The 13831-nt window shown below is 38.7% G+C and overlaps 1 protein-coding gene across 9 annotated transcripts in view; it reads left to right on the top strand.

Annotated features, from left to right (window-relative positions):
* MEIS2 (Meis homeobox 2) overlaps positions 1 to 13831 on the top strand; it is a 172879-nt gene that overhangs the window by 38351 nt on the left and 120697 nt on the right. The window lies entirely within an intron of this gene.

Here is a 13831-nt window from a genome sequence, read left to right on the forward strand (position 1 = left end):
TTTGAACACAGCCTGTAAATGTTTCATCTGTAATTTCCATAATGGTGAATTTCAAGGAGGGCTGAGAAGGGTTATGGGAGATGAATTAGGTTTTTAGTGAGCTCATTAGGAAGCCAAACAGAGTTTAGACAGCAAGGCGGTGAGTGTGGCTGTAATCAGTTCTGCTCGCTTTGTTCCCTGCCTTCGGGACATTTTTTGAAAACTTCATGGCAGGGGCTGATGAGAATATACTGAGCAGAGGCTGCAATCTGATGGTTGACTTGTTGATTTGTAAACCTCTTAATTCATTTTTTGTTCAATTTAATCTTTTCTTTCTTAAGGAAAATTAGTTGAATGTTAGCCCTCTTTGCACTATTCACCTCTTAAATTATGCTCATTTTGAGGAGCTTGTTATGCCTGAATAAACATGAAATGACTTGGCATTTTCCCATAAGAGGCACACCCATTTTAATACCATGTATTTACCATTCCTGGAAATGTCTCATTAACTTCTGAAAATCTGTGAGCATGATATTTTTGGGCTACTGTAACACACCTCTTGGCAGTCACAGAAGGCAGTTTGGTTAATGCCTCATAATATCCATTTTTATTCTCAACATGAAGAAAGGCTCTCTATAGAAAATTGATGCAGTTTGCTCTGCTAATTTTCATGCTCATTCCAATTAATTTAACATGACCCAGATTTTCTTCCTCGGGCTCATCCTGACTAATTAGTAAGGCAACACCTAGAACAAGTTCTGTTTAATAACATTGAGGAACACTAGTTGTGAGTGATTTTGATGCTAATAAAGATATTCACTGATGGGACAGATATTTGATGTCAATTATAGTATGTAATTTAGAAGTCCCTATGTGCTGGATAGAGTATAGGAAGGCTGGCAAATCACTATGGGAGATAATTTTTTTTTCTATTTGTTAAAAAGACTTCCAAAGCACCTAGCTATCCTCAGGGACCAATTAGTTTATTTTTTTGGTGCAACTAGTAGTATTGTCAACTAATTCCACAGTAATAGATGGGGTGGTGCTGCTAAAGATGTACAATCTGTGAACCATCAACAACCAGGGCCCAGGCTTGCATAATTCACTGAACCTTTATCACATAGAAGAAAAGCCACCATCAGTACCAGAAAGCAGCACGGTCAGGGAGAAAAGGATAGCTGTCTCATCTCCTTGATATAACTTTTCTTTCCTTGCCATTATCCAGTTTGAATCTGTTCTGCAAGAAATAAACAGGGTTGAAAAGGGGGTTTTGTTAGTGCTTCATAAATGAATTGAGACTGCTGGTGTTCATTTCAAAAAAATGGTCCCAGACCTGGACTCCATGTTATAATTCTTTCCTGTTCTCTGAGTACTCTCCATTTAAATGTGAGGGCTGGTGCTCATGTAAGTGTCCTCACTGCAGAGAGACCAGCAGCAGGGGCAGGTCCTGGTCCCTCGGAGCACGTCTTCCTGGGAATGCTGGCTTGCTCTGTGTGTGTAATCCCCAAAAACAGAAACATAGCATGTGTGGCAGGGGAAGTGAGGTCCAGAAAGTGTTTTGTCCTTGAGTACATCAGAGGTAGAAAGAGAAAATGATAAATCTTAGTTTTGCCCTGGTCTCTCAGAACAAATTCTCACATATGCTGCAGGAAATAAAGACTGGATAATAATACTCTTTATACTTCAGGATTTTGGCCAGCCACAAATACAAAAAACTGTTTGGTCTGTTTACCAAAATTACAGTGCTAAGACTTGCTTTTGCTCCTAGTAACGAAGATGGAAATCCTGCTATTTAGCTGAAGGAGAAAAGAAATAAGATGTCCTTGTGTATCTATTTTGATGACAAGTACTTATGTCCAAGAACCTGCCTTCTAACAGCGTATTTCAGGATGTTCTCTTTATGATATGCATTTAGAAATGAAGAATTAGTAAAAACAATAGCCATGCTCAGACTTGAAAAAATGTAGTGCTCAAATGAGCACAGGAGTGTGTTGGCATGTTTGTATTTAAAAGTAATGATAAATAATATTCACTTATGTAAGAGCCACCACCAATTACTATGAAAAGGAATATTAAGTATTACTTTCAAAGCTGTTTTCATTGAAAGCTGTGTGCCTTGCTTATTTGAGCAGTTTAAAAAAGAAATCTTCTCCTTAAAGTTTACTGAAGGTAACTTTCTGAGCCAATAACAGACAAAGGGAATAGAATATCCTGTGCAAGATAATGCTCCAATGCTATTAGCATCTCAATTATTATGTGCTGTATAAATCTCTGTTAAGTTTTAAAAGCTGACATAGTAAAACACAGGTAAAAATATCTTAACTATAAAATTGCGAAGGGGGGGGGTTAATGTCTCCGAGGCAAATCTTAATAGCTGAGATCCTATTTGCTAATTTTTTCCTTTTTTTTTTTTTTTTTTGAGTACCAAGCCCTCTCATTGGCATCATTTCACCAAGTTTTTTACGAGGAGGGGGAGAAGGAGAGAGAGAGATGGAGAGACTGTGTGAAGTTTCTTCTAATGCATAATGCATTTAAACACTGTACTTTCTGGATTGATGCCACTAACCAGTTCAGAAATGATTCCTGTTTCCTCCTTACAGACTTGCAGTAAGGAGTCAGAGATGACCATGCCTACAGTCATTCCTAGCTGGTGTCAGAACATGACAATTCTGTTGTTCTGGGTCAGTGGTGAATAACTCACTCAAATGGTGCAAAGTCAGCCAGTTCTTAATTTTTTATCTCCTCAAGAGTGCATTCAGTGACTTTATCACTGAGAAGAATGACTCCCCTGCCTCGTGAGATCAAGATCTGGAAATTTGTTGCATCAGCACATTTAGCCTGGACTGCAACTTGATTGGCGGGGCTTATATTTGATCTTATGGCAGACAGGTCAGCTCTCTGACTGGCTAGGTGAACCTAGGTCCAGAGGGAAACTCCATTTTACCCATCTGAACCTGAAGGAAGGGAGGTCTCATAACTTGCCAGGCTTTTCCTTTGGGGTTCCTACATGTAGGCAACCTTATCTCCTTTGAAGGGGGGGAGTGGGGTGATGTAAGCTCTCTGGAGCCCAGTTTGTGAGGCTCTTCCCTAGAAAGAGCTCAGGGACACAAATCAGTCTAGGAAGACTTTGTATGCACTGCATATTTGTGTTTTGTAATATTTTCTGCGACAATGAAAGACCTGAAATGAAATTACAGGATTTGAGCAAAAAGGCAAAGCATCAGGTGTCAGAGTGGGGTATCTTTGCTTTTGAGTTTTGTGCTGGGAACTTTTAAGAAAATAGTGTTACAACAAGCTAGTACCCTGTGGTTTTGCTCTTTTTATGCTTCATTATTTTCTAAATCCGATTCATAGAAGCTTTCGTCAAAAAGCTTTTTCCCCTGTTTCTACGCAACTTTGTGTATGTCCATTCTTTCAATCATTTAAAGCAGCCCAAAGTGCCTTATGGGACAGTTTGGCTGCAGAGAGAGGCAGCCATAGCTGTCCCTTCTTTTTTGCTTGTTTTTTAATCATATTATCCTGAAACAAATCAGTAAAATTATACAATGGGAAAAAATAAATTGCTTGTCTGCCTTTCTGATATTATAAAGATAGCTGTCAGGGACTAGCTAGGAGCTTTAGCACTCTAATGCTTGCTCTTTTTGTCCATCTACTGAGCTGCAAAGAAAGAAAACATTTCCAGCCTTTCCAGTAACCACTTTTAATCATCCAATATATATAGCATGTAAGTTATAGATGGTTTACACTTAACATTTACAAGGTTTCTTGGAGGAAAAGACTTCTGAAAAACGGTACCCCCAAAAATAAATACGGGCATGTCCAAAGCACGCTTTTGTCATTTTGGACATGATTCACCAGTGGGAGCAAGACTTGATTGAGTCCTTCGTTTTGAGCGTCAAATAGCACATCAAAGAGTATCAGTTGTGTTTCCAAATACATAGCACACTATATTTAAAGTACGGCCTTTAAGTTAAACCTGCAAGAGCAGACTGTCAGTGTTGCCACGTAACCCTTCACATTCTGGCATTTTCCAGACTGCCAGCCAAATGAACACTTTAGGAGGAAGTGCATATATATGTCCGCAGCACCCAGCAGGTTATTCCACCCTACTGTGCATAGGTGTTGGAGCTCTTATGGTATGTAAGACTTGCCGAGTTTGGAGTTGTTTTGTACTTTTAAATTTTTTCTGACCTATGCATTCACAGCAAGAATCTCTTCTTATGCGGTTCAGGTGTTTGTGAATGCATATCAAGATGGTACTTTTATTTGTGTTTTATGTAACACACATATTTGTATACATTTTATCACCAGAAAAAGGTTTTATGGTTCATTCTGAGACCTTTCTACTAAAACATCTTTTTTTTAAGCTTTTAGCCATCCTCCATTTTTTCTTTAATACATCTTAAAATAGACTAATGTGCATTTTGGACTCGTGGCCTAACAAGTGTCCTTTTTGGTAATTTAAGCTTTTGACTTAGTATCTCTCAGGAATAACTGTCTGTTACGTTTCTAGTCCTAACTTCTTTTTTTTTTAATGATGAAAAAATCTTATCCATGGTTACCTATATGTAATATTTCAACTTGGGCTTTCTTAATAACTAAATAGTCCTGAAAAAAGAGATTTCTAATGTGGACAGTACATGGACTCTTGCTATACTAGTGGGCATCATTTTAGGGGCTGTCTCCTGAACAAGAAGTTGTGTCAAACAGCATAGGGTCTAAGGGGAACTGCAAGACATTAAAATATCTCACAGTTCGTAACTAAGTTTAACGGCTGTGAGGAAAATTGAGATGTTCTGATTGCTATTTTCCTTTACAAAAACCCAGTCATTTTTACTCTTAAAGAAACTACATTAATGATTTAATGAACAAGAATGGTGCATGATATTAGTCATCATCTACTTTTAAGTTCTCACATTCTGCTATATATAAACAACTGCAAAATAGTAAAGGTTAAATATTGATGAGGTACAATTGAGCTTAATTACTTCAGCTGCAGGTAGAATTTTAATTGAACTTAGCTATATTGCCCACATTTGATATTATTCTGATGACAAAAGAAACAGGATAGCAAATAAAAATGGTACTTTAAACAAAATATAGCTCTTTAATGTATACTTACTTTCATACAGTTGATTGAGAAAATGAAAAACATTATCCCAGAACTAAAAAAGGAAAATAGTCTCTTAAAGGAGATGTGCTTTCAGCAGAAGAAAAATATTTTTTTTGTCTCCTGATTTCTTTAATGACTTGTTATTGTTGCCTCAGCTGTAGCCAGTCTGCAGCTGGTATTCTTAACAGAATTACTATGAGAATGCCAAAAATACTTCTCTAAAAATATATAAAAAAAGATTTTAAAAGAATGCCACTTAAACTGCAGCACAAGGACACTTTGTGTGACAGTGTTTAGTAGGATGAAAAATTTAAACAGAATAACAGCTATTTACATTCACACTGCAAAGTAATTACTGAAGCACATAAAATACTTAAACCTATTTTAATAATGCTTTCCTTCAGCCTAGATACCAAAAACTGGGAGTACACTTACCAACTTGTACTGAGGTGAGGAGGGTGGAAATTGAAGTTAAAACCATGTAGAAAAAAGTGCATTGAACACTTTCCTGGTGAGGTACAAAGTGAGTTTTACTTTTAAATAGAAGAGCATCATAAATCAGCATAAACCACATGTTTTAATGAGTGCATCTCCTCTGGAATTGTGCAGTGCTTGCAATTCTCTGTGAACAAGACAAGGATCTGGTCTTACACTTCTTACTGAGGCAAAACTGCCACTGACATTAATGATAATTTTGCTTGAATAGAACAAAGTGCTTGATGGCAGTTGTGCCAGCATGAGGAGTGCGAGATTAGGATAAACGTGCAAAAAAGTACAACTTCAAATGGCTGTACCTTTGACTTCTCCAGCTAGCGTTTCCTCCAACTACAAGGATCTTAATTATAACATTTTCTGGTTCAAAGATTAACATTTAGCATTCTGGGAAAGACTTTCTGGACTTTAGTAACCTGATCAGCACGGTCTCCTTTTGGTCTCTGCCTCTTTCTGGTTCTTTGTATTGCAGGGGAGATGATAGTATCTGGCACATTCCTCGGATGACTTGAAGATAGCAGCCTTCTGTGTTTGGGGCTGAAAGATTGTGAACTCTGTGTTAGCAGAAATGCCACACAGGGGAGGTGAATAGAACATTAAAAAAGCTTTAGCTTTAGGTACTGCAGCGCAAGCAGAGTTGAATTTGAGAGCTGGGACTTAAGTGGACATTTGTCCCTGCTTTCTTCCTTAATAAAATCTGAGTGTTAACTGTGGGTAAGGGCATTTGAGAGATCACTAAAAATGAATCATTGAGTGCCCAGAAGAGCTTTATTATGATATATTATGGACAACTTTAGAATATACCTAGTAGTTTTTAAGTGGTTATCAGATGCATCTAGGAGTTACTATTATGGTAGTGAATTATTTTGTCCTTTGCTGCAGAAGCAAAATAATTTGCCAAATTAAAATGTCAAAATAAAACTCATCAAAAACTGGATCTGTGTGGTCCTTCCTGGCCCTGTGCTCCCATCCAATTTTCTTTTGCCCCATGAAAAGCTATTGAGCAAAAAATCACAAACTCCAACCAGCCATGTTTGTTGTGCTTGTGTGTGTTTTTGAAAAAGCCTGACACAATACTAAATCTGGGAAAAAATCTCAGTGCAGAAATCCTGACTGGCCAAATTGATTTAAGAAAAACATTACCAAATTTTAAAAACTCCAGACTGATACCAGGTTCCAGTACTGAGTCCCTGTAGGTAGAGGCAAGAGAGGTCACTTAGTTCGGTTTGTTTGCCCCAGAACCAATTAGGTAGAAGGTAATATTCTGCTCCTGAAGTTCCGCATAGACATTGCCACTGCCCAGTTAACCAGTGTGAAAATATCATGGAAAATAAATTATTAAACTATACTGTTATTACTAACTTGCCAGTTCCAGAGAAACAAATGCAGCCACATTTACATATGTGTCCATCTGTCTGTTTTTACACTTTATGTCTTCAACCAGTGGGTGAAATTGTTTTAATCCAAGCTGCAGTCTGATTTTTTTTTAATTTGTTTTTTCCCCCTGCTGATATTTTTCTCTGTGTGTATGTTATTTGTAGATGGACATGCATATTCTCGACAGTAGCTAGTTCTTAATTGCCCCTTAAAGTAACCTAATCTATCTGGCCATGGTAGTTTTAACTGGAGTATGCAGCAGAGTTCTCCATGGATAATTTTCGTTAGTTAGCAGATTGTTACCATCTCAATGTTGCTGAAATCCCTAATCTCAGGTCAGCGTGAAGCTGCAGTGGTTACAATCCTGTTGCCTGATGCAGTGTGAATGGAAGTGCTTTCTGTCAGAAACATGTGGTCTCTTCAGTGGAGAGCCTGCGTAAATCCTGTGTAAATAGAGGGAGGCTAACAAAGGATGAGCCCCTGCAGCTCAGAGCATTTGGAGCCATTTGGAGGCTGAATTTGCTAAATGCTGCTTATACCGCCTGAAAAGTTGAAGAGAAAGGAGCATAAAATCCCTTCTTTTTTCTCTTTCTGCTCCTACCCTGGGGGGAGGGTGTTAAGGGCCAGGGAAGCCTGAGGTAAGCCTATGAAGACTGTTTTTTCAGTGCTCTTTTGAGTGTGAAAAAGGTGGCATGGGTCACTGTCCCCTCTTTAATGTCGGAAAACCCACACAGTTAGTAAATGTTGCATGTAAACTAAAGCATTTCATCCCTTCTCCTGCACTCCACGGCAGTGGGCCATGAACTAGTCACTTGAAAATCGCAGAAAAATTTCACTTCAACATGTCCGGACAGTTTAGCACAGCAGGAACGTAAGAGAGATCAGTAATTAGCAGGTTGCTTTACTGTTGTTTCCTTGTCTGCATTGGAACACTTTTTTCACCTGATGTGAAAAAATGTTGGATCACAATGAACGAACCATGAACCTCCTGGCTGCATAAAAGACCTTAACATTTAAACTGCGGTTTATAAGTTTTCTCGTATAAAAGCTAGAAAAATATACTTTTGGCATTTGACAGAATTTCTAAGATTTCTCAATTCACTTCACAAATAAATATGAGCTCTAAACACAGACAATTAAGGCCACAAAAAAGCCAGGCTCTTTTCTTATTTTTGGACTGAAAAATTATGAAAAGGGAAACGTGAAACTCAACAGTTCTGAAAATAATTTTGAAAGACTTAGATCACTGATTTTATAGCATGCATGGCTATAATAACAGAGCTGAAATGTCTTTCCTACTTTGAATAAATAAAAAAAATTTGTAACTTCATTTTTGCAGATAAAATATATTAGTGACTCTAGAGGGGTGCCTGTCCAGAAACAGAAAAGAAACAGTTTTCATTCTGTCTCTTGTAAAAACACTTTATATACAGGATACTATGCAAGTCTTTAAGCCTTTAGCACATACTGCCAGATGGCAATAGGGACTAACTCCTGAGTGACAAACTATGCTAAGTTGTAATTAGATTACGTAGAATAGTTTTGTAGGTGGGGTCTGATAGCATCTTAAGTTTTCTTCCTATTTGAATTTGCAATAATTATTAATGCCTTGTGTGAAATTCATACATATCATCTTTACATTATCAGCCCAATGGAATTGCTGCATTTTATTCTGGAAAGCAAAAGATCCTCCAAAATGACAGCAAGAGAGAAGCCCAGGTCTTTGCCTCTTTCCTGCCTCTAGAAGGGCAAAAGAATAACACCTTCTGTAGTAAGAGAGATAGTAGTGGTGTATGTCTGAAGTCTTCCTGTTCCAGTGTCCAACCTTTCTTTCTGTCCAAGATGCTCACTGAAACATAGAACAGAGAACCATGAGACATGTCGGGTGTCTCAGAGACAGCAGGGGAGAGAACACAGTGGTCTGATTGCAGCAGCTCACTTGAGGACACTCCACTCCAGGAAGAAGTGATCATGCAGGTCAGCACAAGCTGAGAGTGCCTGTAAGGCCCCTGAACAGCTTCTGATGGCTCCTTTCCTCCTGCAGTAAAGTAATTTAACAAAACCAGCACAGGTGCTGGCAGAGCACTGCCACTGATGGCACAGCTCTAAGCTGGGTTGCCCACCTGAACTGTTTGTGATTTTCAAAGTCCCATATTTGCCAGTCATAACCTATCTTAACTCAGTTTCCCTGAGCAGTAAGTGCAGGAGATAAACATGGCTCCTGTGGTATGAGGAGACTTAAGTCAACTTCCTTGAACAGAATAATTAAGAAGAAAAGAAAAAAAAAAAAAACAATCCATAGCCAGAACTTCCTTCAAAGATCTGTGATCTACTGGAGCTGTAAGGCTAAAAGCCTGATAATTTTAAGAGGATAGAATGGAGATAAGGATTCTCCTGAAGTGTCTTTGATTCTGGAGCTGACCTTCCCTCTCTGCCAGTCTTCCATTCAACACAGACTATCTTATCTTCAAAACCATCTTCAGACATTTCTCTCTCCAGCTTTTTGGCAGTGATAATTAACCAGATTTTTAAGATTTTTCTCTGGTGGTTATATAGATCATATTACTAAGCTGAATGTCCTTATTAATAATGGTTTACAATACTTATGTGTCCAGATGGACACATTGTAAGTACAAACAAATAATTGCAAATTATTAATATAGGCTGCATGCAGATTTTCCTCTTTGTTTTGCATTTTTATCTACATATTCCACTCCATCAAAATATTAGACTGGAAGATTAGAGTAGCTTACTTAAGATCAGCATAGTGCACTGCAGCTTTCCTTTTCAGAATCCTTTGGCTTGCTTTTCGTATTGCATCCACTATTTTTAGAGAAATGGTGAAGTGTCTTGTCTTCCCCTCAGTTTAGATACTCCTGCTGTTCTCTCTTTTCCTTCAGTGTGACAAACCTTAAAGCTGTAAGGGACCTCTGATGGTGAAGAAACTCAGACACTGGGTTCTGAAATGTTCTTTTCCAGAAATCACTTTTATAACTGCTCTACTTGCTACGATGGTAACAGAAACTATTTCTAGAATTTGAATCTGGACTGTTAACAGGCTTCTGTGCTTTGGCCTGACTGGGTCATCCTTTCAGTTATCATTTTGATAGATTGGGAATTTCTTATTCATCCTGTTCACAAGTGGTAAAAAGACAAGATGAGCCGCTTCTAAACTTGCTTCATCTGTTGCTGTGTTTTTACTCCGTGAAGAACACAAAGATTAGGGTTGAGATAATACTGGTAGTGTGGAGGACTAACAAAGAAAAATTCATTGATACAATAAGGTTGGACAGGCCGTATGTAGGACTGGTCTATGTTTCGCTAAGAGTCCTTGGCTGTGTCAACACTGGGCTTTGCAATTTTGTCTGTCCAAGGAAATCAGTTTGCAGAAAGTTAAGTTGGAATTATGGTGCAGTGGAAACCCTGCTGTAACTATTTATATGATATTTTAAAAGAAGATGTAGTCTCCTTTGCTTTCAATGCAAAGGGATTTATCTTGTGGGAGGAAACCCTTAGCACATGCTAAGGGTGCCTGAACACAGGGCCAGTGTGGAAGCCCAGCTTCCCGCTGTGTAAAGAAGACTTGCACATTCAGTGTCCTCTACAAACTCTTCCCCTAGAAGAGAAGGTCTTTAAGGGACTCCAGGTGGGTCACTTTGCAAGGTTTCTTGTAAACTCTCTCCATCTTTTATAGGGTTTTATAGGGGTTATTGAGACTATTACATAGCATTGCTATAATCTTAAACAAGCTGGGTAAAATGCCTAATTCTCTACTGGCTCAAATCCTGCATAGTCATTGACACCTCCACAAAGAGAGTGCCACTTAAGAATTCTCCACTTTCCTAGATCACTGATAGGGTTTTGCAATAATGCATACTGTCTGCACAAGAACAAATCAGTGAACAGTACAGAAAGCAGAAGAAAATCACACTTAATTTTTTTGGTACTGTGTAAAAGAGAGAGACAGTGGACCAAAATCTAGCCTTAATTTCTCCTCTAGAAAATTGGTATAACTATGCTTGTATCCCAATTTCCATAGAATTTACGATTTGACTCTACTCTTCTTAAAAATTACCATCTAAACCAGGATATGAATAGTTCATATAAGCAGAATCTCTTGTAATGATGATTTAATGAGTTAAATTTTGATTCCTTCATATGGTAGTGAAAAATATAGTTAATCCAGTCTGCCATAAAGTGATTTTCATATCTCTTCATTTTATTTAGCTTTTGATAATTTATTTTTCTTCATTTAAAGTAACTGATATTTATTTGGATACAGAAAACTGGGACCAGAAGTAAATAATTCCATCTTGGAAAGGACAGTTATGGGCTTTTTCTATGATTTCTTCTCACTAGAAACTGCATCCACTACTATGAGCAGTTGTAGTTGTCTTACTAAAGATATGACAATACAGATTAACAGGGCTGGGTCTGTCATACACCAGGAGGAAAAAAATCTTGCTGTATTTTTCTTCTGATATCATTTGGAGTTACAATATTTGAATTTTCTTTCATGAGGTTATGGAGCAGATTAGGAAAGCACCAACTCTTATGATTTCAACTGCTGATTAGAATGGGAAGGCAACGGGAGCTTTAGCTGAACTTTTCTTTCTTGGGCTGCTATTATCTTCTTAAAACCAGGATATTAATAATGTCTTCAAAAGGTCCAAACACTGATTTAGCACGTAGGCGACTCCTGCTGAGGATGCTCACAAATAGGAGAGTATATGCAGACAGACAGGAATTTGTCCATACAGAGAGTGAACGGGTGCTTCTGTGGTTTGAAAGGATGGTGCAGAGCAGAAGTTTTACAGCTCCACACATCCTGTGCATACACACTAAAGAGACAAAGATATCTTTATCCGCACGACAGATAGACAAACAGACTGACTGACTTCAAACTTGCACTTTCAGTAGGGATTTTTTCCCCCATCTCCGGGTACTGCTTTTCAAAATTGCCTGAGGCTACAGTACAGCACCTCAGATCCCCAAGGCCCATTGCCTGGCTCCTAATAGCCACTCTCCATCTGTGTCACATGAACAGCTGATGAGATAGCTCCAGTGTCTGTATTTTGGAGAGCATATCCACCCAGGTTAAAATGCTGGGGTTGCCAAGGAGCAGTCAGAAGCCATTAGTGTTTGTGAGAATTTGCCTTGCAGCAGTTCCTTGGCGTAGTGGAAAGTGTGTGTGTGTGTGTGTGTGCGCGCACACGTGTCTGTGAGAGAGGGGTAGGGTGGAATATATGGGGAGTAAGAAAGCAGCAGAAAGGAGTGCTTTCTAAATAACCAACATATTGCGAAAGCAAACAGTTGGTTACAGTGTTTAGAGCTTCCATAATCTCTTCGATTAGTTTACTGTGATTTGACTCTCCTTTCTCTATCATTAATAGAAAAAAAAAAACCACGAGAAAGAGAGCAGCGACTTCAGGGTCTTGCTCTGGTGTTTGGGCAGATGGAAAGGAGCTGCTCTGCCTTGGGGCAGGGTGGTTGTAATGAAGTGGCCTGTCAGTCTGTAAATAGTGAGGGTCATCTCTTCCATGTGATGGAGGGTATCACATTGCAGTGAAAATGGAAATGTCAATAAAATTAATCTGCCAGCTCTTTGCTGTGGCTTTTTCTGTCTCTCCAGTCCAAAAGGGTTGGTTTTTCAGAGGGGACACGGTATGAGAAAGGTGATCTGGCATGGGAGGGAAGATGGAGCTGAAATGCAAGTTTTGAAGCAAATGGACTGTATGTAGCAGCAATGTATTTCGTTTAGTAGCACTACAGATCTAGACAAGGCTATAGGAATTAGCTCGTGAATCTATAGCATTCCTCAGGAAGCTATGGAGCGTCTAGCTCAGGCTACATTGAGCACAGAGTTTATTGTTTTAGGCTTTCTTGGACAAGGTTTTTACTTAGCATGGGATTTATGGCATTTACTGCTAATGAATGTCTATTCTTAAATTACAAAAACCACCGTCTCAGCACAATTCCCAGATGTCCTTCCAGGACCTCGGCTTCTTAAACACCAGCAGGGAGCATAAACTCTCCACTTCTCTGTTTTCCTCTTTCGTGTGGCTCCGGGCTAATGATGTGTAAGGAAAACACAGCAATCTATAAAGTCTCAGTGCTGTCCCAGTATTCTTCATTTATTTTGCATTTGATTATGCCACAAGTCGGATCTTGTTTCTTTCCTTTTTTTAAAGTTATTAGTTCAAATATTAATGTAGGAATATGGCATATATTGCTGCTCTTGATTGATGCCTTCCCAAAAACAGGAAGACGTGCTCGTATGAATTTTAAGAAAGTAGGGGTCCTGCAATGCCTTGCCAGAAGAGTTTTTCAGATACATAATTTAGATGCCCTCCAGGCAGGCTTTCAAGGCATTTTTGCTGGAGGGCAAGAAAAAATAACTATGACTGTTAAAAGTAAATGATTTTTGCTAATGCACAATTAATGCCAGGGAAAAGCACAGAAGAGAAGGATGTTGATGGAAAGTTCTGATTAAGTGAGAGCTCTACCTTGATGTGCATCTTTTTTTTTTTTTTTAATGATAATAATCACTGATGTAGAGATGTAGAAGTTTTCATGTCATGCAAATGCTGCATGCAGGGTCATACTAGGTGTACGTGTTTGTGAGTGCGTGTGTATGTGTGCTGGGAGGTGATGGTTACGGGGAGGGGCTCATCTGACAGTGTGTTATGTGCACTGAACGGTGACATGGTTACTGCCACCTCTGCAGAGGGCCTCGAATATATAGACTACAGAACATTTAACTTGATTACTTATACGTACATATTCAGAATGGTTGTAGGGATGCATTTACAGTAAATGGGTTTTCTTGTGGCAGGTTTTCCCACACTGAATCCCATAATTGAAAAAGAG

This window comes from Corvus kubaryi, unplaced genomic scaffold, assembly GCF_017639235.1.
Source record: "Corvus kubaryi isolate FWS band 111438036 unplaced genomic scaffold, C.kubaryi_AGA036_p1.0 66, whole genome shotgun sequence".
NCBI classification, from domain to species: Eukaryota; Metazoa; Chordata; class Aves; order Passeriformes; family Corvidae; genus Corvus; species Corvus kubaryi.